Source organism: Triticum dicoccoides, chromosome 1A (genome assembly GCF_002162155.2).
Source record: "Triticum dicoccoides isolate Atlit2015 ecotype Zavitan chromosome 1A, WEW_v2.0, whole genome shotgun sequence".
Taxonomy (NCBI): domain Eukaryota; kingdom Viridiplantae; phylum Streptophyta; class Magnoliopsida; order Poales; family Poaceae; genus Triticum; species Triticum dicoccoides.
In genome coordinates, this window is record NC_041380.1 from 322,398,801 (window position 1) to 322,420,517 (window position 21,717).

The following is a 21,717-nucleotide window of genomic DNA, read 5'->3' on the forward strand; positions in this document are numbered from 1 at the left end:
CTATTTCAATCTCGTTACTGGCAAGTCTCTTTACTCATTCTGTAATGCATCATCCCGCAACTAACTCATTAGTCACATTGCTTGCAAGGCTTATAGTGACGTGCATTACCGAGAGGGCCCAAAGACACCTCTTCGATACACGAAGTGACAAATCCTAATCTTGATCTATGCCAACCCAACAAACACCTTCGGAGACACCTGTGGAGCATCTTTATAATCACCCAGTTCCGTTGTGATGTTTGATAGCACACAAGGTCTTCCTCCGGTATTCGGGAGTTGCATAATCTCATAGTCAGAGGAATATGTATAAGTCATGAAGAAAGCAATAGCAATAAAACTAAACGATCATTATGTTAAGCTAACGGATGTGTGTGTGTGTGTGTGTGTGTGTGTGTGTGTGTGCGTGTGTGTGTGTGTGTGTGTGTGTGTGTGTGTGTCGCACGACCTGGGAGTCTACATCTAAGAGTTCCTTTCAATTTTCTATCAGAAACATTTCTTTATAAAAGTTCTGTTGGACACTTTGACAGGGTGAAAGTTGTGGAATTTTTGCTTTAGCTGCTGGAGTAAGATGACAGGACATACAAAGGTGCATTCAAGGTAAGCTCCAGTGAAATTAGGTGTTCATAAGACAATTCTTTCAAGTTGCGACCTACATTGTGGTGTCTCCGTTCATCAAGTTCTGAGCACCAGCTCCAGTGAAATTAGGTGTTCATCCAGCCATACTCCTAGGTGGCTTTCTTTGGTGTGCTTATTATTGTGTAGTTAGTGGTTATGCACATGCCTCATCATCTGATATTTCTGCAGTAGTTACTGAAAGCAATCTGAGGACAAAGCTTTGATTGTTGTTGTAGTTGAAGATTCAAAGTTGCAAGGCAAGCACAGTTAACAGGGATAAGAAACTATAGAAGATTTATCAAACCAGATATGGGCTTGCTTATGCACTGAATCATTGTGGAGGATCTCAGGTAATTAGGCCATACACCCAAAATTAAATTTTACTTGCTTTTAAATGTTTAGGGGGCAGATGATGTTTCATATGCTAGACTGAAGTACGCACCTTTTAAGAGTATCACTGATACTCCAGTCACCCATAAAAATGGAAGTACTGGAAATTAGTTTGTAAGGAAAATAACTAAATAGTGAGTCCGAGCAAACCTACTGCCTAGATTACATGAGATCATTTTAGCTGTAAGTGTTTCTTTTATCTTTTTTTACATTCTGGTAAAAATGTGGGTGAATAACTGTTAGAAATTGTTCTGTATGTACACGTGCATTCTACTAGAACTGATGCTTGAAAGAATAAAAAGTTCTATAATATTTGTAAGCCAAGCAGTGGAAAAGCTCACTCCTCACAGTAGATTACCATCGTCTACGTATCTGCTTTGTCCAAGCAGAGTCCACAGGTTTACTCATGTCATCTGTTTTTTGTTGTTTGAGGGAAGGTTTGTTAGGAAGCCCATCTCTTCTGCAGCAAGCCCTGCAGAAAGAGAGCTAGATATAATGGTACTTGCTAGCCTTTTAATGGACACTTCCTTTTGGCCTTTTTTTAGTTTCTCTAATTAGGTAAAATACTTCAATGACTGAGAATTTTTTATTCCCTCCCTTTTTCATTGTCTTTTTGAGTTTTGCTTTGTGGTGAGAGGAGGATAGAGATACCCAATTGCCGTGGGGATCAGAGATTAGGTGAGGTCACATTGTTTGTCTCGGCTTTACAATGTGAGGTAAAGGAAGAAAATAAAGTAATGTTAGAATATTACAATCATATATCTAGACATATCTCTACTCCTAATGGACCAGTTGGAAAATAAAAGCCGGGAGAAGTATGAATCCGAACACGACCCCCTCCGTCCTCCTCCCGCGACGCGCGTCACGGGAGAAATCCTAGCGCCGCTGCCGCCGGGACCCCCTCCTCCTCCCCTTCTCCCCTCCCCTGCCGCCGCCTGCGAGCAAGGTCGGGCAAAGCCCGGTCAGCTCTGGCGGTGTGTGTGTGTGGGGGGGTCTTCCCTTCACCGTGTGGCCACGTGTGGCGCAGGATGCCGTGGCCGGTGAAGGCGCGGTGCAAGCAGGGGGCACGGCGGCGTGGCATCTGAGTCTGGGGCGGCGATGCCTGGCCAGGTGCTCGTGCGGGTGGCTCTACGGCGGGGGTGGCTGCGATGTTGCCGGCGGCTGCGTTTGTGCGCGCCCAGATCTGGCAGCGGCTGCGCCCGCGGCTTGCGCTGACTCAGCTGTTGCCTGGGTGGCTCGGCACGTGCGGGAGCTCGGCGGGCGGCGGCTTGGGTTGCCGCTGCACCTCGCCGTCCGGCTGTGTGGTTACTGGTGGTGGATAGCGGTCGTTGGTGACATTCATCTTGTCCAGCCATGGCGCAGGTCTGAGTGTGAGGCCAATCCAGCCCCTGCTAAGCTTGAACATGTCGCGACATAGGGCTGGACCTTTCCCAGTGATGGCCACAGTTGAGGGATGGATCCGACGCCGGGAGGGCCACGGAACCATCCTTGCCTCCTGTTAGGTGGCGCACCGGGGAGCTCGTCCTTGCACGGCCTGGCAAGCCGGGGCGGTGGCGGCCGAGTACGGCCGGCCCGGGGGTGGGCCTCGGACCTAGGGACCATCCAAGGGCAGGGAAGGAGGTGCCTTCCCGCCCGTCTCTTTGCCTTTCATGGCTGCAAGCTTCGGTAGGGGATGGTGTCGGGACCATTGGTGTTGGGGCGGTGGCCCTGGAGGTGGGAGGCGTGGGCTCATGGGCGGAGCTCACGGCTCAGGTGTGAGCTAGCTGCCGTGACCGTGCGGGGGGTGTGGTGGTCAGGGTGCGACAACCGGAGGGGTAGGTCCGGCGGGCCTGGTTTGTTGTGCGTCGCCTCTGGGGCTGTGAGGACTTCCCGGGGTGAAAACCTGCTTTGGCTCTGCCAAGCCGACGGCGACGTCGCCTATGATTACAATAGTTACAGTAGCTAACTATTTAAAATGCCCGTGGCAACGCACGGGCATTCTACTAGGAAACTTGTTACAGTAGCTAACTACCCCATGATTACAACAGTAAATATTGATAGGAGTACAAGCATTGGAGGAGTACTCAGTACTCACCATGTTCGACAAAGTCGTGGTGGTGGTGGTGGTTGAGGAAGTCGTAGGTAACGGCGGCATCATGACGGAGCAGGGACCATCTTCTCCTCGATTTAAGAATAACAAGACTTTCAGCTCATTCAAATTGTTGTAGGGCACATGCATATACTGTCTTTGAAGTACCAAGAAAACAGGATAACACATTGGAAACAAACATCTATGTAGCAATCGCTTATTCAGGTGCAGAGTAAAAAGCCAATACACAATAACGAACGGTGGTTTGATTAAAGATTAGTCGTCTGGAAAAATATACCTTGCCGTCGCTCAAGTTTTGCTTGGAGGTGGGTACGGTGGCCAAATGTGTTGAGAATCCACCCAAGTAATCGGCCTGACGATGCGGTGCTTAGAGGGGAGGGAGTAGATCTTGCAGGCGAAATTGTCCATAGGCTTGAGGCGGCCGTGTCCCCGTGACAAGTCGGTCGGCTGTGTCCCCATTTATATGATCACGTAAATCACTGGTTGGTATTCTAAAGATATTAACTTCGACATGTAAATCATCGGTTGGTATTTCAACGAGCCCGGACAGTTGAATACTTGATCATCATTACTTGTATTATTTCTTTGTAATAACATCAAAGATAATGATCAGTGATAGTGTATTCATCTACCTAATTGCTTTATCAGTTTGCACGGTGAGTATTTTATAATGCATATTCTTACATATTGCACATAATAGCCTCATGCTAACAACATATATTGCTCGTGTGGGATAGTTACAATCTTTGTACACTTGCTTAAATACCATGTGAATTACGCCAAAGACAACATATCTAAGTTATACATGAATTTCTTAAGCGTGTCAAAGTAGATATGTTACATTACTTAGCTGAATCATTGTTTTCTATACTTTATACAAGCACGGCCTGTTATAACATTTTGGCCATCGTGGGTGGCCCAAATTTTGGGGAGCCTGAGCTAGTTGCATGGTTAGATTTTGCGGAGTCTATTGGGCGCCACTTGGATGTATGAGTGACAGACACCATGGGAATGAAGCTAAAGACAACTTTCCTGATATTGTTAAAGAATTTCTTAAGTGCATCATCTAGATATTGATAATTTTGTAATAGATGTTTAGATGGAACATCGCTCAGTTTGTTACATGGACATGTCGTTAGTCTTTCTTTTTGTTATCAATTTTCATTGCAAAATGGACTTCAATTGTTCAGTAATTGCGTTTGTGTTATATTGTTTGTGCATGTGAAATTTAACATGTAACTCTTCTAAACTTTTTCAAGAGCCCGTGACAACGCACGGGCATCTTCACGCTCACACCCAAGTTCAATCATCTACACATGGAGTAGTGCAAGCGAGTGGTCTTTACCATGCCCGAATCGACAAGAGGTAGTGGCATCAGGAGCTGCATCGTCCAGGAGCAGCAGCAGCCTTTCCAATCGCTCCTTGCGCCTTGCCTTTCCAATCTACTCACGCGGTAGAGAGCAGTTCTTGGCCACAGTACATCTGCATCCCTGTTCCATCCAGAGCAACAATCACAATCAGCTCTAGAATCTCTCCTTGCCTTTCCCCAAATCATAGGCTCCAAAGATTGGAAAGACGTGGGGAAAATTAAGGATGCAAACCTTGCAGGTCGAGCGTGGGGAGCTCGACTTCGGGGGCGACCTAGGAGCAGGTGACGACGAACTCGTCGAAGCGATGGAGGACCAGCAGCGTTTGGGATGGCAGCGTCCAACACGACGCTCCTCCTTGCAGGTCGATGGCGACGAGGAGCGCCAGCGTCCGTTGCCGCCGTCGTCCAGCAGAACAAGGCCGCCGTGCCCGCGCTCGTCAGGCTCCAACTCGACCTCACTAAAACAACCAACTTTGGCTCGACCGTGATGCAGAGGATGCGGGCGAGAGGAAGAGGCGACGCGGACGAGAATGCGAGGAGGCGACGCTTGGGGAGAAGGGCGGCGACGCGGCTGAGTCGCCAGCACAGCTGAGGGGGAGGTGCACCGCCGATGCAGGTGAGGGGGAGGCGCGTCGCCGCCGTGGGCTAGGGATTTAGGGGAGTGGGTGAGCGAGGAGAATGAGCGTGAAGATGGGACTGAGCGAGTGGGTGAGTGAGTGAGTAAGCGAGGGGTAAAGCTGGAAACCACAGGAAGTAACTTTTTCGAGAAATGTACTACAAGAACCATCAATATTCAAAATACAAGCATTTATTTTTATTATCACTATTTTAAAATAATACTAATTTAGGAAATTGCAGGATGTGTCTGGCTATTATTATTTTTATGCTCTGGTGGAATGGTAAAGAATTACTTCGTCCGGTTAGTACCATGAGTATTTTCCGTTGCACATTTTAAGACCTTCAACATGAAGTATTCTTGTTACACGTTGCTTGTGTAAGATGTGTATAAGCTGAGGAAGAATGCTTTATTATATTTGCTCAAATATTATGCGAATGAAACTAAAGACAACATTCTTGATATTGTGCGAGAATTTCTTAAGCATAACAGCTAGATATTAATTTGTAATAGAATTTTAGTTGGATCATCACTATATGTAGATATCATTAATTTATCATTTTTTATCAATCTACATTGTAAGTGAATTGGACTTCAATAAATACCCAACTTTGCCCGTGCTATCTTGTCTCTACATGTAAAATTTGACATGCATTATGTTTACATAATTCTAGCAAAATATTTTCGTAGCAAATGGCAAGGCACCCACATTCCCGTGATATCTTATCTCCACATGTAAAATTAAACACGCATTATGTTTATACAACTCAACATAAATATTTCAAAAGCCCGTGACAACGCACGAGCATTATACTAGTATAAATAAGGTGGTACTAATTTCGTCCGTTCGTCAAAAACTTCCATAGGTTGCCGTTGTTTCACGTACATCCCACCAAACCCGAACTGGCGGTACATGTGTGAAAAGAAAAAACCAGCCACCCGCCTGCACAGCGGAGCCTCGCCATAGATCGTGCGCGCCATAAGAGCTCGCCCAGCTCCGAGCGCTTCCTCGGCACATTCCTCCCCCGCGCGGCCGCCGGCGACCAACCCGCCTCGGCGGCCTTCGAGCTCGACGTGGACGACCTCTTCGGTTCTCCCGAGCGGCCGCGGCCGCAGCCGCGACGCCGGCCCTTGCTCATCTCCTCCATCTGCGCCGCAAACCCTAGCCCCCGCGCCGCCCGCCGGGGGCCATCCTCGAGGCCCTCCCCGAGCGCCTCGAGCCTCTCTCGCCGCCCCCGTCTGCTTCATTCGTCTCGACATCCCCCGCGTCTCCGGCGATGGCCCTTCCACGCATGATCCCCGCCATCCCCCGCCCGGTGCCGTCGTCGGCGATGCACATGCCGCAGTGCGCGCCGATGAATGTGCCAGCGGCGCGGATGCGGCGACCGACGGTCGAGGCGTTCGCAACTTCGCGAGTGAAGCAGATGAGGACGACTACGACGTGGAGATGTTGTCGCCGCACGAGATGGTGGCGCGCTCGCCGGCGTGGGAGTCGCCCATGACGACCTTCTGGGTGTTGGAGGGCGCTGGACACACGCTCCCATGACGACCTTCTGGGTGCTGGAGGGCGCTGGACACACGCTCAAGGGGAGGCACCTCCGCCAGGTACGCAATGCCGTGTGGTGGAAGACCTGCCTGCTCGATTGATCCATTGCGTTTGCATTTGGTAGCTGCCTACAGCTATTGAATTTGTGTGTTTGAATTATTTTGAACATTACACCTGTAAAATTTGTGTTGTATTACTCACCATTCCGGCATTACTCTTATTTATGAACTATCTATTTGAGCTCTCAGGAGACATTGAACTATTTGGTATGGATTAAGATAATTGTGCTTTTATGGATGTTTCTGTGTTAATTTACCCCAAGAGATATGATTTATCGATCCTTAGTATGGTTACATTCCAAAAGTATGTAGTTTGAACATCGGACGATGTAAACTTGGGCATATTTTGAGATATTGTGGTGTAGATTACTTTGCACTGCACCTATGGAGTTGGATTCTTTACTGGAGCTTGTTAGCCACTGCAGCTTCGTTTGGTGAAGACGATAGTTTTGCAGTTCCTTTTAGCGATGTTATTCTGCAAAGTATCCATTGTTTATCGTATTTGAGACGCGCATAGGACGTGGAAATGGATCATCGGAGCAATATTGTTCAGGTGTTATAAATTTTACTGCACTTGATGGTGATGTTCAGTATTCAGGTCTGAGTTAAATATGCTCTGCGTGCTGCTTAGCTGAAGGTGTGTGCTCGGATTTTCATTCTGATGTTTACCTGGATAATTAAATTATTTTAGGAAGTTTATAGTTTAATCATAAAATTTAGAGTACTAAGATACTAGACTATGTCAGAGATGCATAATCAGGCAGTGTCTAATTTTGGTCTAAACCCAGGTTTAAATACTGTTCAGAATATAGTCAAACACTATCTTTTATGTATGCCAGAGCATCAGGTCAATGGAGCTGTGATTCAGGATTTCCAAAAGAAATCGACGGCTTAGCTGTCAAAATAGTTGAAACAAACAGAAAATTATGCTTAATGGGGCTCCATGATCCCCCACTTGTTTCTATTATTAAGGAACATTTGTTACCTTTATGAACTAGAGATTGGTCACGAGCATATCTGAAATCTTGTCTTGATGGAAAACTGGCAACGATATGTTGAGGATCTTCTTCGTACTACTACTATACAGGAGTTGTCTGTCTATTCCATATCGAGAACATATGGCCCAACCAATAGAGCAACTGAGCAATGGAAATCCACCCTGCTGTGACGTGAGGTGATGTTCTTCTTAGTGACGGCTTGATTCTTCCTAGGAATTTTTTTTCTTTCTACTATACCTCTTCATAACAAAATCTGTCTGCGAGGTGGTACTAAAACCCCGTTTCGTTTGTTGGTGACAATTGTTTCCCAGCGTAGTCGATCTTGGGCTGGACGTGATGGATCTTGGGTTGAACGTGATGGATCCTACCTGATCGATCAATTTCCCTCAAAAAAGAAAACCTGATCGTTGGATGAATCGTACAGACTCGACCGCAACGTATTACATATACAACGCCCTACCTGTCCGATCAATCTTTGGCGGCGCCTCCACAAGCGGCGAGGAGACTCGGCGGAAGCACGTGAGCGCGCTAAAGAGATAGCAGGCCATAGACACAGCGTTCGCCTCACCGGAGCAGTGGCGGCTGTTCTCCTTGCCGTCCATCTTCGACGGCAATACTATCTCTACGTCATCAGTGTATTCAGTATTCAGTCAACTCGGCGCCGGCCCGCCATGCCCGCCATGGTGGAGGCGCAGGGCTTCTGCCTGCTCGACGATCGAGGCAGGAGCATTTTGACCACGATAGAGCTCAGAAAGAGATGGGGAAAGAGAGAGGAGCTCATCACGAACAGGAAAAAATAGACAACAGCGGAGGAGGAGCACGGATGCTCGCCTTGCTCACCTGGATCGAGGACGACGGGCTTCAAGGTTCGAGCGAATCCTCACCCAGCTCACCGGGAAAGAAGCCAGCGACTTTGGCGTTGTCCGCCCCTTTGGACGTGTTCCAGCTTCAACGGATTCTCCCTCAGATCGAGGCCAGGGGCTTCGGTGCCGTCCGGATGTGACTTCCTCGTGGGTGCTCTGGAGCTACGACGAGTGCATGGGCAAGGATCAAGTCTAGAGCGGCCGCGCGTGGAGGCTTGATAGGGTTCCGAACAGAGGACGACATGGAGCTCGTTACAGCGACGTCATGCCTGGCCGTGCCGCCCGGATCGGTCGCACTGGTGGTCACGCTCCAGCCGGATGGCCAGGCACCAAGAGCCCAGGCGCCCAGCTACGTACGTACGAGGGACTTCGTCCAAGCGGTGGTACATGCACTACATGACGAACAATCTATATATCAAACTTGACTCCGCTTAAAAGAACAGTTATGATCGGCAGTTCTGCAAATCGATTCCGTATTTATTTATTCATTCTGATTTTCCACCACCAGAACGTTGACAATTTTGGGCCCTCCGTAGGCATGAATCCATCTTACCAATGTTACCAGTTCTTGTGTCCTCATGGTCTACCAGTTCTTGTGTCTTCCTGGTATATAAACTTTATACCCTGGAAACTTCATAATTTATGTATGTCTAGCTTTATTACATATGTTTGATATTTTTTTTTATGTGGCCAAACCAAAAAAGGAAGAAAGAGGCGACAATGTCTTTTTCTCGGCAGGATCAGGCGCCGAAGGACAGCTTGGTGGGCAGCTTGTTGCCAGGATCACAGGCTGCTTCGTGGTTGATGGTGCCGGTTCTGAGGACAATACTTCTAATGTTTTTTTTTCCTTTGTGGGTAGACAATATATACTTGTAGTGTTGTGATTTTTTTTTTTGGAAAAGCTTAATGCACATCAGAAACAATATAATCACAAATTCATCCATGACATATGCCTCCTTTTGTCTCAGTGACTAACAATTTAAAATGGTTGCATATTATGTTCAATAGTCATTCATACACACATATTATTTTTGTCTGATATTTCTTATTCATACAAACTTTTGTATATACATTATAAATATATAAAGTGCTATCCAATGCAGATGCATAAGTTGAGCCCGCCAAGCCTGGAGATACAAGTATATGTTTATTCATATAAAATAATTTTATAGAGAGTGAGCTCCCAAATTGGAAAAGCTTGGTCATATGGGCTATGTGACGTTCAAGTTGTTACTTTCGTAATAATATTGCATAATGATACATTTAGTTTTGTCTGAATCCGCGCACATATCTATTGTGGATGAAATTTAATCTGGTTATGTATATGTAGCTCACTTGCATGGATCAATTTATTGGAAGCTAAATATATAATCAAGATGATGATGGATTTTCTTTTTAAGAATGGTCATCTTTTGAGTACTTTTAATATTGCCTTTTCCATTTGTGAAGTTGTTTGAGTTTTTTCTTTCAAGTTTTCTAAATGTATATTTATTATTTTTATAAATCCAATGCAGATGCATAGGTTAAGCCCACCAAGCCCAGCTAGGATTGGTTGGAGATACAAGTATATGTTTAGTCATAGAAAATAATTGAATACAGAGTGAGCTCCCGAATTGGAACAGCTTGGTCATATGGGCTATGTTATGTTCAAGTTGTTACTTTCGGTAATACTATTTCATAATAATACATTTAGTTTTGTCTGAATCCGCAAACATACATGAGCTTTACACATGTCTGTTGCGGATGAAATTTAATCTCGTTACGTATATGTAGCTCACTTGCATTGATCAATTTATTGAAGTTAAATATATAATCAAGACAATGATAGATTTTCTTTTTAAGAACGTCATTGGTACTTTTGAGTACTTTTAATATTGTTTTTCCATTTGGAAAGTTGCTTGAGTTTTTCAAGCTTTTTAAACACATATTCATTATTTTTATACCCGATGCAACGCACGGGCAATTTTCCTAGTCTCTCCCTAATAATAAAGCACGAATTGACTCCGTGGGTTCACTGTCACAATACGCTTCTTCTCGTGAATTTACGCTTTCAGTTTGAATCTAAAACATATACCCGAGGTGGTACTATCTTCGCTATAGAAACGTTTCGTTGCGTGCACGTACGTTACCGATCGATCTGGTTTCATTTATCCATCACCGAGTTTAAAGGCACAAGCCCAGCCCAACTAAGCCAGCGACCACAGCCCACAAAACAAAAGGGTTAAAGGCCTGGGCAAGGCTAGAAAATTACTCTTGTACAGAATAGTCCCACCTTGCCCCCTTACATTAAATCCTCCCAATTTATATACGCTTTTTAATTTTCTCGGCGTGAAGGAGCTGTCTCGGGAATTAAGGAGTGAAGCGTGCAAGGAATAATAAAGTCTCTGACTTGAGAATAAGGAAGGAAGGGGCCGGAAAGCCGGATAGGAAGGCATAATCAAAGATTAAAGGAATCACAGGAAGGAAGGATTAAAGGAGGGAAAGCTTGTTCAAATTAAAACAAGCAGGACCTAACGCACCGAGCACACATTTGTCCCACACACATGAAGTCTTTTTAGAATTTCTAATACATACGGAGTGGGAGTAGTGGAGGCAGGTGATAATCAGTGCTCAGGAGTGACCAATCAAAAGCATGCTGAAACAAAATCTGAAAGCTAACCCTTTTCATCTCACTAAGTGGAAATGCTCTATTTTTGCCTTGAAGAAATCCACAACTGCTTCAACTCCAGCAGTCTAACCTTCCCAAACTGAAATGTTGTTGCTGCCCTGTTTTTTTATCAAATTCTCTACCTCCTCCAGCGCCTATCCGAGCTCCTTGTACGGCAGAACCTGCAGAACAAGAACCTCATGAGCAAGAATCTGAAGAATACTGCTGAAAGAACAAGAACCTGAAGAAAGTCACAATTAAGGTGATACTGATGAAAGTGCATTTTGATGTGCTTTTGACATTATTATTTGAAGGAGCAGATGCTCAAATTGAAACAGATTATTTGGGTATGGTACTTTAATTCCAGATGATCAACAAATGTCATGTTTTGATTCATGGATCATGCATATATATCCTGCCATTCCAGCTCAAGTTAGACTAATGCAGCAAGACCATAAACATGTACTCCTGGTATACAGCGGAGCATACGGCATACAGCGGAGCAAGCTAATGCTGCTACAGTGCTGAATTAAACATTCTTTAGGCCTCCTTTGGTTCATAGGATTGGAAAATCATAGGAATAGGAAAGTCATAGGAAATGAGATGACATGCATCTCAAATCCTATAAATAGGAATAGAAAAAGAGATGCCCTTTGATTCACACCATAGGATTTTTTCCATTGAGTCTAGGCTAATGTTTGTTTTCCTATGAAATGTGGAGGATAGGAAGAATTCCTCCATAGGAATAGGATTTCATTCCTACAAACCAAAGAGCTCTGAAGGAATTTTTCCTATAGAAATCCTATCCTATGAAAATCCTACAAAATTCCTCCAAACCAAAGGAGGCCTAAGATGTCTATGCATTAATGTAATGCATGAAAGTCACTACAAACAAGCAAATACTCATGTTTTTCTGTAGTACTCATGTTATCAAGCAGAAAAGGAAAAGAAGAGAAAAGAAACAACATTCATGGGAGTGGGAGATGCTTCTGATAATCTGATGCCAAAAAGAAATGAAGAAAATAATGATGTCTTTGTACATACGGCCATAAACCCCAATGATAGAGCGAGCATGAACACTGAACAGGGAAAGCAAACGGTGCTCCGGCCTCCGGATCCAGTCAGAAAACGATCAAGGCATCACGTTCCCAAATCCTACCTCACCTGGTCATTATCAGTCCCTTTAATGTTCTGGATCAGGAGCAAGGTGTACTCCTCCCTGCCTTTTTGTTTGCCCTAATCCTACTCCCCTTTTTTGAAAGGGGTTTTTGTTTTGGAATTGGAATTCTTATCCGAATAAGCAGACCCTTCAGTATCACTGCCATTTCTGTAGCATTCCATAATGGTAGTGTTCTTTTTTCCTTATTGTGTGATCTAAATAAGCACATTCCAAAAGCTATAAGCTGCTTTAACTGAACATTTACAGACATCTGTTACTACTGGATAATCACCACATTACTACTACTGGTCACTACACTACATGGTCAGATTTGAGAAGAGAGCGAACTTTGGCTACATAAGATATTGTACATAGCAATAGAAAGAAATAGCCCATATGTCCATAGCAATAGAAAGAATTACTCTAGCACATTTGTACTTGCTGCAGAAATTATATGTTTGGTCACAACTACTCAGGGTATATAATCTCCTACTCCAAATAGCTATAAACAGATAGAATCAATAGCAACTCCAAATTAAATGACCATAGTAATTAGGAACAATTTGCTGTAAATTTACTCCTGATATTAGGAGTACTGTAATTTACTCCTGACATTTTGCAAGATTACTACTGGTACATTTAAATAGAACAATTTGCTGAAAATAGGAGTACATCATGATGTTGAAATGATGATGAACAAGTACTCCAGCAGTTAACAGGAACAAATCATTGCAGCAACACATGAATTAAACCATGTCACAAGTCCGGTGCTAGCTATCTGTGGCACCATAGAGAAGAGGAGGAACTCACCTAGGTGGTTGTTGCCGAGGTAGAAGCTCGTCGCCGCCTCCCTGCACGGCGAGGAAGAAGCTGCAGCACCGAGAGAGCCACGTCTTTAACAGTAACAGTAACAATCTATTACCTGCAAGAAGAATGAAGAACAATCTCTTGAATTACAGTACACTCACATAGTTATTGCTGTGGCCAAGAATAAAATGTTTAAACACTGAATTTACTCCAAGAACTTAAACAACAGTCTAGAATATTGAAGTACAGCAAGCAGCAGAGATATCATCCTCCCACACTTGTTCATTTGTTCTTAAGAAGATAAACATCATCATAGTACTCGAATTACAGAAAAGTTCCAGAAATAATGACTGAAACTTGGAAGCTGGGTCACAATCAGGAGTAATTGTAGCAATGAGGAACTAGCGAAAATACTGCATTCCTAATTAACTCTGAACATGGATTGATTACTCATCGAGGAGACACAGAACGCTGCGGACAGAGAAGCAGCAATGAAAATGAGACGGAGAATGTTGGGCATCAATTACTCTTAGGAAGATTTGGAACCACCGCAGATTAAGTCGAGAAAGGGAAGCACCACGGATTAAGGCGAAATTACTCCATCTATATGTCAGTGCACTCTCCGCCCGCCATGGAGGACCTGCTCCTCCCCGCTGGCCGCCTTCGCCGCTACCGGATCCAGCACCGCCGCCAGATCAGCCAATTTGGACCCAAAAAATGAGCTTTTTTGGAGCCAGGCAGATGCGTCGGGGGCAGCGGCGGGCGAATGCGTAGGCGGAAGCGGCGCTCGACGGGCATATGCGACGGCAGCAGCGCTCGCTCTGCCGGGGCATGCGACGTCGCGCCGGCGCTGGGACGGCGGAGAAATTCGGGGGGTGCGGGCGGAATGGTGGATGCGAGTTGAGTGGGCGATGCGACGACGAGAACTGATGATTCTCTGGACTGTTAGTTGTGTTGTCTCCCAAAAACTTTCAGGTTTTTATTTGTTTGTAAATTTACCACTAGCAACAGATATTTGGGGACGGAGGGAGTACTACTTTTGGCCACAGCAGTCCGGGCCATCGGCGGCCATGCGCTTGCCCGGCGCGCAAATGCAGAGGAGGCGTGAGGGAGAGGACAGGGGCACGGGAAAGAATGAGGAGGAGGCGTAGAAGGGTTCGTCACCGGCATGGCAGCACTCTCCGGTCGGAGTGGCGCCTGAGGGCCGCGGGGCTGGAGGGATAGGGGCAACGGGTGCTCGCTCCTCTGTGTGTTGTGTGTTGTGTGTTTGTGAGACGACGCGAGGGGAATGAGAGGGTTCGAGGGGAGAGACGAGTGGAGTGGGGAATCGGCGGCATCGGCGGCGACTAGAGATAGTGAAGGGAATGGGAATAGAGACAATGTGTGCAGTTTGTGTCGCAACGACAATGTATCTTTTTTCTAAGAGCGTGCGTGTTTGTGTAGTCCCTGTCGTTTGGGCCAAGCCCAAAAAGTTCATAAAATGTCCAAGAAAAACATTTGTTCAAAAAATATTTTTTTCAAAAATGTTAAAAATTCATAAAAAGTTAACTCTTCCTTGGAAAGTATTTCAATTTTATGCAAATGTTAACTTTTATTAAAAAATAATAAAATTTTAATGTTTAACCTTATCGTCGATGTTTATGAAAACTTGATATAAAAAATGATGCACACTGGCAAATGAAGCAGGTTGTGCAAAAATCAGTTACAGAAAAATATATTAAAAACATTTTCAAAATTATATTATACAGAAAAATGTTATTACCCCTAAAAAAGGATTCTTTGCAAGAAAACATCTGTTCGAAAAATGATCTATTTCAAAGAAATGTTCAAATTTCATAAAAATGTTGATTATTCTTAAAAAAGTATTCCAATTTTTATGTTAACATTACCTTCTATTTTTAAAAAGAAAATTTTAACGTTTAACATTATCGTTGATTTTTATTACAATTGGATATAAAATGGTGCATAATGGCACGGGAAACATGTTCTATTTATTTTTTGCCCGGTGCAACGCACGGACATGTGTACTAGTAATAATAAAGCACGGATTGACTTCGTGGGTTCACCGTCACAATACACTTTCTTTCCATGAATTTACGCTTTCAATTTTTTCATCTAAATTGTTTTTTACATCTGAGGTGGTACTATTCATGTGATCATGTGGTCCGTCAAGCACGACGTTAGTTCTGGTCACGTGGTACTACACAAACACGTAGACACTAGCTAGGAAACAAGACACGCGACGCCCAAACCGAATCAAACTCAAACACCAACTTGCGACGTCTACGTACACAAGCACAATTCCTGCTTCACATAGCCAACTTGGATCTCTCCCCGTTTTAAATTAGATCGAGCCATCATGGGCAGCCACGCAAGAGATCACCGATCGGGCCATCATCGGAAGCCACCACATCCAAGAACAATTAAGCACAAGGATCGATGGCGGCACACGAGCAGGAGAAGCAGCAGGACGATGATGCCTCGGCACAGAGGTCGCCGTTGCCACACAAAGTCGTCACGGAAATCCTTGCCTACCTGCCGGCTTCTCATGTTCGTGGCAGGCCACGCTCTCGTCGCCGCGCTTCTTCGAGCTCCACCTCCGGCGGGCAAACCACAGTCCGTCGCCGCCGGCCGACCAAAGCTCTTGTTCAGTCCCACGGACGAGCCCTCGGACGACTACTTTATTTTACACCTGGCAGCCCGGCGGCGCGGCGACGAAGCTGATGCGTAACGACTTGCTGCGCCCCGCCCTCTTCACCAAGCCGCTATCGATCCTTAGCCCATCTAGGCAAAAATAACTGCAAGGCATCCTGGAATAAGGAAAAAATATTGCTCTTTTTTGGGATCAACCCAAGAACCTATACGTTATTATGTAGTAAAGGATGCAACCAGCAGAGTTGCCTTTCAGTTTCTTTTAGAAGACAAAGTTTGCTTCTGTTAATTGATAGTACCACCTTGCTACTTCACATCAAATGCCACCGATTTTTATATGTCCGCAAGTAGACAATCAACAAGTCTCTCTGAAAGAAAGAAAAATGGGGTGAGGTGTGGGTTCAGTTTATCGTACGAGATCAGATGGATCGAGAGAAAAGGGCATACATGAGATAGCTGGTTGCAGGTGCCAACAAGAAAGAGATCTGATCCAATAAACAGAGAGAGGACCGATCTACTCATGGGATGGGTTCTGTCTATTTTCCTTTTCTACTTTCGTTTTATTTCAAACAAAAATTGGATTGTTTGAACCAAAATTCATTCAAATGCCTTGTAAAATTTATGTTTGCTTATATGGAGCACTAAAGATCCAAATAAAATATTTACATAGGAGTATTACATATAGTTAATATTTCCTGTTCAAATTCAAACTAAATTTAAATTCAAGTAGGTTCAAACTCTAAGTATGTTATTTGATTTTCTAAATTTCTGAAAAATTTATGGTTTCTACTAATATCATTTGAAGTATTCACAAAGTTTATGATATTTCATAAAGTAAAAGTATCTCATTTGATATATTTTTGATCTACGATATAGTTGCATTCATGGTTATATAAATCATACTATATGATATTAACATCATGCATCTACCTTAAAATATACATTAGTTTTTACCATGAATGCATGAGTCTCTCACTAAAAAAGGAGAGCTTGGTTATTATGGCTTGCACGCTGTGTTTTGTCATTAAAAAAGTGCGTGGACATTTTTTTATTCCGTTGCAACGCACGGGCCCTTACGTTTCTTCCCGTGAATTTACGCTTTCAGTTTTTTTTCTTCAACACGTCTATATTTATTTCTATATCCAAGGTGATGCTTAATCTATCTATATATCCCCCGCTGCGTTGTTGTTTTCGTCTGCCCCGTTTAGGTGATTTTTTTGTCCTATATATGTTGCCGACTTGGAGTCTTTTTGTTCGCAAGCACTCCCGGTCTCCCCGCTCGTGTTTGTTTCCTACACAAGACACCAATCTCCGCGACACTGGATGCCGCCTCTAACCCTCCAATAAATACTGGCTCATGAAAGAGAAGGCAAAAGGTGGATCCGGCAGTAGAGGCGGACTAGCAGATAGAGCCATCGGATGAGAGGAGGCATACGATGAGGCAAGTTCCACAGGGTGCTTCGTCCCTCCTGCCGACCATGAGCAAAAAGGATGGAAGAGGAGGGCTAGGCGGCAAACCTTCGGAACCAGTTGAGAAGCGAGTCCCAGAGCCCCATGGCGCTTTCTGGCAATGCTCGAGACCGTCTGTCGCCTACGCGCCCGCCTAATCTATCGAGGGAATTAGCAGTTCCCGATTGGAGAGGAGGAAGAAGGGAACACGAGGACGAGACGACCGAGACGTTCGTTGTCTAGCAGCAGACAATGGGTTTGACGAGGACATGGGCTATGCTGGTGTGCCGCGTGCGTCCGGTAACTATGTCCAGCGAGTGTGACGTGCGATGCGCGCTCATGTGCACCACTCGGGCGGCAAAGCATGCTGGCCGGCTGCATGCGTCTCTGCCGTCATGTGTGTGGCGTGTGTCCAACGTGCTGGGCTTGGTGTGCGTAATTATCTGATGGTCTGCTCTCTACACAAGCCACGGTCCTTCGGCATCAAGAACAACATGCATCGGGAAGGAAGCATTCAGTGCTCTGGTACGCATCTCTAATTGTGCGGTTGCATAGCAGGAGACGAGGGGTGGGCTGTGACTTGAACATATGATCTAGTTATCTTGGTGTCATTTGTGAACTAAATTGGCTATATTTCTTTTAGTTAAAAGAAGCACGGAGTAGATATAGATAATAAACATAGGAAGTGACATAAGGGCGAATTCAAAGTCATAGCTTCAGTTAAGGGTATCGAGCATATATTTTACAAATTATTTTTTTCATGGAATATATTTACAGATTCAACTCAAACCCAGAAAGCATCAAACATGTTAATATGAATTCCTCCAAGAATTTTTTTTCTGTTAAAATACATTTTGATGCGAGTTCCATACAAAAAAAAATTCTTAACTAAAAAATATGAGCAGAATATGCTTGATGCATTATTATTTTTGAATAGATGCTTATTGCAACTATCACACTCGATTGGTTAGCTTGTTGCTGGTATTACTTCAAATTTTTTGATATTGCTATTTATTTCATGTTCTACTTTTAAAGTTTAGAATGTACCAGTCATCTAAAGAATGAATTAATAATAAAATTACACTCTTCAGTCAAATCAATTTACTGGGAATCATACCCATGCATGTCCTGATCAACGATCCATCCATTGCCTTATGGCATAGTTACTCGACCTGGCCCATTCATAGGAACCGTTGTTTTTTCCCGTTGCAACGCACGGGCATTTGTGCTAGTCTCTCCCTAATAATAAAGCACGGATTGGGTCTCCGGGTTCACCGTCACAATACGCTTTCTTCACATGTCATAATACGCTTTTACGATTTGTATAGATAAAATTGTAATATAAACGAGGTGGTACTAATTGAATTGAATCGGTACGAAAGAAAATAAAAACGCAGCCACGCTCTGCCTCGCAGCGCTCCGCCCCGCCCAACCCACCGTTCCCTCCAGCCAGGCCCCGCGCGCCGCCGGCCGACTCCTGCCTCCCAATCCCATCTCCTCCCCACCCGGGGCTTTCTTCGCCGTTCACAGCTCCCCTCCATCGACTGGCCGCGACCTCGCTGGAGGCAGAGGATGGGAGGGTGCGGAGCTGGCATCCGCCTCACGAAGATCGAGCGGACCGATCTGCGCGCCGGCGACCTCGCGGGAGGCAGAGGATGGGATGGCGTGCTGCACTCGAGACGAGCGGGCTCGATTAAGGGGACCGGAGGTTGGCGCCGGCGGGCTCGTGGACGGGGATGGAGAGGGCAGGTGCCAATCCGGCGTGACAAGAAAGTTGTTGCGGCGCCGGCCGACCAGCTCCGTCTCCGCGATTCCATGGACGGCGGTGGTGTCGTCGCGGGGCCGGCCTGCCGGGAGGGCGAGTGGCTGCGCGCGTAGGCCGTGGCGATGATGCCGCGGGTGGAGGCGCTCGCCGCCGACCGCGCGCGGCTGGAGGCCGTCAACGCGCTGCAGCACGAGTCCTGGCCCCTGGGAGGCCCGCGACGTTCGCCTCCAGTGGCGCCTCCTCAAGGTGACCCCTCCGCTCCATCCACTCCCTCCTCTTTATCCTAGGATTTCGATCGGCTCCTCACTGATGCTACTGACTAGCGTGTGCTCGCGGAGATGTCAGGCGGATGAGAACTGGAGGATGTGGGAGGCGACGTGCATGGCCCTATGGCGCTCCGACGATGACCGGATGTTCCCCGGTAAGAGGAGCATTTCCTCAGCTGCTACTCTGCTTGCTACTAGCAGCGCATATCACCTAATCTTTACATAATCAGGTTGCTACGGACTGCTACCCTTGTCTGCTGCACTGAATATAGAACACCTAATTCCCTAAAGAGTGAAAATGAGGATCTAAAGATTTTATACAAGTGTGAGCTGGAAAACGAGGAGCTTAAGGTACGTTACCGAAACATGAGTTGCGTCCCAGCTTGTGCATCCTGTCAGTTTTCTTAAATCATATTCTGTGTGCCCATGCCTGCTTCTTATACTGTTAGATAAGAGCCAACGACCGGGAGGAGGAGGAGGACGCACGGCAGCGTCAGAATCAGCGCGTCGGATCCGGCCGAGGCTTACGTCGACACGGATGCGGAGGCTCTAGCTGCAGCCGCCGCGCTCTATGCCCCGCCCCTGCTCGCCGAGCCCTGCCTCTCTGGATCTCCAGCAATGTACGCTGCCATTGACCTGCACTTTTCAGAAATCTTATGTTCAAAGTGTAGTGATCAGGTGTTAATTTGTTATTAAGTGTCAGTTTAGTGCAGCTGCTCCCGTGATTTGCTTCCTAGCTGGACCATTGATCTAGAAAAGATGACACACTAGAACGTACATGGAAACTTTCAGATAAGTTTGTATACATACATGATTGAATCCTCTCCGTGCAAGAACTGACAATACGCAGCTTGTTGGAAAATCATTGAGGGGATGAACTGCAGTCTTCCCTTACCACCCAGTAGTTCCCAATTTATATTTGGAATTTTATTTTTATTTGATAAGTATAACACCTAATTTACAATGAAGTGCATCCATCAAGCAAATTGTTTGACCATTAATACAGAGCACCTCCATGTCCATGTCGTCAACATGTTGCTCGCCGACCGTGTTGTTCTTGAGATCCGCCTTGAAGACGGGGGATCGGGCCTCCGGCACAAATCGTTCTTTAGCATGTCATCGCGATATGCTTCTATAGGAAGAGAGATCCTCCCCCATATTTATGCTTTTAACCCGCATGGATAGTTCTATAGAAAAAAAAATGTTATTCTGTAGTCTTCGTAACTTAAGCAATGTATAAATGAATATCCACTATTCATATGTGACAAGAAGTGCATGAACTTGGCTAATGTTTAGGGGCATAAACATGATCATGTCAAAACTGCATAGAGGCACCATGTTATTATGTTCTTACAGATAAAACGTTCATGTTACTAATTTCTCTTTGCTGAGTGATTTTACTGTTCCTCGTTAGTACGTGTTAGAGCTATGAATGCTGAACTCGCTAGATTCCTTTTTGCTATGTCCGCAGGGAGGTCGCTTCTGGCATGTTCCGCAAGTTCAAAACGAAGAAGATCTCTGTTTGCACAGCCCTTCAGGGGAACAAATGGATTTCTGCACTCCGTCAGGTCAACACCACCGAGTTAGTTCATGAATCCATCAAATTATGGTTGTTGATCAGAGAGGTGCAAATACCACAGGCCAAGATGTCGTCTCCTGGTGTTGGACAACAGATGGAATGTATATGACGCGCTCAACCTACAAGGCAATGTTCTGGGGCTCTTACTCGAGCACTTGCTCTCGAACTTTCTGGAAGGCTTTGGCTGAAAACAAAGTAAAAAATTTCTGTTGACACCCGTCGCTTGGGAGGATTCTGACCGCGGACAAGCTGATCCAGAGAGGATGGCAAGGAAGCGAGATTTGTTCGATGTGCAGTTCACAGGAGGAGTCAGGGGAGCATCTTCTTCTGAACTGTTATTTTGCTCGCCAAGTTTGGAGGAGGATCGCGGCTTGGTCTTGTTTCGATTCGAGACATTATGACGTGAAGATGGCCTCTGGGAGGGCACGGTGTACTCCTGGTGGCTGGAGCGAGCCTGCCAAATCCTTACGACCAACCAGCGAAAGTTTGATGGGACTGTTGCTTACACAAAAAAAACTTTTCAAAGAAAGCTCTTCAAAAATGTTCTTCTTCAAAGAAATGCACTGATTTTCATAAAAATAGTAACTATTCTTAAAAAAGTGTCAGTTTTTATGAAAATGCTAACTTTTAAATAAGGAATTTTCCGCATTTTTCAGAAAAGCAAAAAGAAAATGACAAACAATCTATTCCAAGAAAAAATTACTCTTCCATAAAAACAGATGGATAACGCTAAGGCGGCTTCTTCACGTCCGAACTTCATGCTACATAAAGAACTAATCAGTTTAACCTTATTATCGATGTATATTAAAATTATTAAAATTAGATACAAAAAATGGTGCCCGGTGCAA

The 21,717-nt window shown here is 45.2% G+C and overlaps 2 long non-coding RNA genes and 1 pseudogene across 4 annotated transcripts; 2 read left to right on the forward strand and 1 right to left on the reverse strand.

The window, feature by feature from the left end:
- The first annotated feature begins 5,153 nt into the window (after positions 1 to 5,153).
- On the forward strand, positions 5,154 to 6,920 carry LOC119353001 (annotated as a pseudogene).
- Positions 6,921 to 10,989: 4,069 nt separating this feature from the next.
- Positions 10,990 to 14,202, reverse strand: LOC119270921. 3 transcript variants are annotated; one of them, XR_005134374.1, is made up of 3 exons: positions 13,686 to 14,202; positions 13,162 to 13,273; positions 10,990 to 11,374 (listed from the first exon to the last, which is right to left on the reverse strand). It is a non-coding gene; the product is annotated as an uncharacterized LOC119270921 (long non-coding RNA). The 3 variants fall into 3 exon arrangements; XR_005134373.1 differs by having other exon boundaries at positions 13,736 to 14,192; XR_005134368.1 differs by having other exon boundaries at positions 13,162 to 14,192.
- A 4,449-nt stretch (positions 14,203 to 18,651) lies between these two features.
- Positions 18,652 to 21,699, forward strand: LOC119270957. The gene is made up of 5 exons (XR_005134387.1): positions 18,652 to 19,270; positions 19,370 to 19,445; positions 19,521 to 19,641; positions 19,740 to 19,910; positions 20,762 to 21,699. It is a non-coding gene; the product is annotated as an uncharacterized LOC119270957 (long non-coding RNA).
- The last annotated feature ends 18 nt before the right edge of the window (positions 21,700 to 21,717 follow it).